The sequence below is a fragment of the Penaeus monodon genome, chromosome 4 (genome assembly GCF_015228065.2).
Source record: "Penaeus monodon isolate SGIC_2016 chromosome 4, NSTDA_Pmon_1, whole genome shotgun sequence".
Classification (NCBI taxonomy): domain Eukaryota; kingdom Metazoa; phylum Arthropoda; class Malacostraca; order Decapoda; family Penaeidae; genus Penaeus; species Penaeus monodon.
The window spans coordinates 13,151,896-13,153,730 of record NC_051389.1 but is presented as its reverse complement, the minus strand read 5'-3'; the positions used below and the strand labels follow the sequence as shown (position 1 = coordinate 13,153,730).

At 33.8% G+C, this 1,835-nt stretch overlaps 1 pseudogene; it reads left to right on the top strand.

Moving 5' to 3' along the window:
* Positions 1-160: 160 nt before the first annotated feature.
* LOC119572455 overlaps positions 161-1,835 on the top strand; it is a 2,355-nt pseudogene continuing 680 nt past the window's right edge.

Genomic DNA, 1,835 nt, shown 5'->3' with positions numbered 1-1,835 from the left:
TGACCCTATCTCTTTTTTTTTTATATTGTATATATATATAATATATATATATATATATATAATTATATATATATATATATATATATATATACAAATATATAAATATATATGTGTGTGTGTGTGTGCACATATGTTTATTTTGCATTGCACTGTATCCAAAATGTGTAAATGAATCTTCATTACTAATCATTACTAATCAAATGGCGGAAACCCCCATTTAAAAAAAGAAGAAGTTATGGGAAGATCATACCGTCTAGACACCAAGTTACCATCACCTAAAATACCGGCCGATATGTGCTGGGAAAACTCACGCAGCCTAATGACAAAGTACATTATTTAAGTATTATCTCTAAAAATCACCTTATGACGTCATAAGAGAAACTTTATAGTTGATATAGATGCGTACTGAACACTTGTACTCAACTAGTCCTCACCATGAAAGCACACATCACTTTTGCTGCCTTAGTTTCGGCCTTCGCTTGCCTCTCGCTCGTCGTGAGTATTAAGAATTTTATGAACATAAGGAAAGCCAGCTGCGTTATGTATAGCATGTATGTAGAGGGTTAATGTGTATTTATGTTTATTATCTAAAAAAAATATGGTGACGTAGTCACCCTCGGTTGGCTCTCTCTAAAAGTGAGTACTAAATTTTCTTTTATGCGTTGTACTGACAGTCAGCTGTTTCATGTATCTATATATTAGTTGCGTTGTATGTTTAAATAATGATATGGCATTACCGTTTCCTATATTTGGTAAATATATATATTTTTATCTACATTTTTATGGTATATGTGGACAAATTTTAATTATACTTTTGTTCCAGTTTATAGGTAAAAATTACGATAACGTGTCCTCTCTATATAGTACATCCTTTTTTTGCACCAATAATAAACAAAAAAACAAACAAAACAAAACGAAACGTATATATATATATATATATATATATATATATATATATATATTATATATATATATATATATATATAATTTCCATCGAACAATAACAAATCATGTATCTTCTCCAGGAAGGTGCCAATCCAGTGACAGTTTCAGTATATTACGAGAGTCTGTGTCCTGACAGTCGTAGGTTCGTGGTTACGCAGCTGTACCCGGTATGGCAAGACCTCAAGGAAATCATGTTGCTCGATGTGAACAGCTACGGCAAATCTCAAGTTATGTTGTGGACATATACTGATATGAGTATTCGTTTATGATGTTCAGTAGCTTAGTCTGAAAGTTCTTGGTGTAAATAGCTATTGCAGATCTTAAGCACGTGTTGAGATCTTCATCCCTATAACTACTCTCCAGGACAGCCCGGCAGGTGTGGGTACACCTTGAGTGCCAGCATGGCCCAGACGAATGCGAAGGTAACATGATGCTAACATGTGCCAAGAAGCACAGTTCTGAGAACAGTACATGTCGTTTGCTAACTGTACTATGGAAGAACTTGTTGGTATTGCAGCGGGACCCAGGGTAAGTGATATCTGGGTAATTTTATGGAGTCGAAAAATATTAAAGGGAAAGATGGGAGATAATATGAATTAGAAATCTGTATGATATGGCTGATAATAATCATGCAAAGTTTAGGCGATTGAATAATAAAACTATTTAATGAATGCACAGAAAGAGTTTTGAAGGTGCAATCGTAGTAGCAACAGTATACTCATTATTATATACCAGTAATAACCATCATAGCACATTACCTAAACACAATTACAAAATTACAAACACGAAATTACATTACAAATCTCTTCTCTCTTTAATAGTGTGCCGAAGTGTCAGGCGTCAATTATACTAGAGTTGAGGACTGTTTCAATTCCCGTGGAGGGACAGCT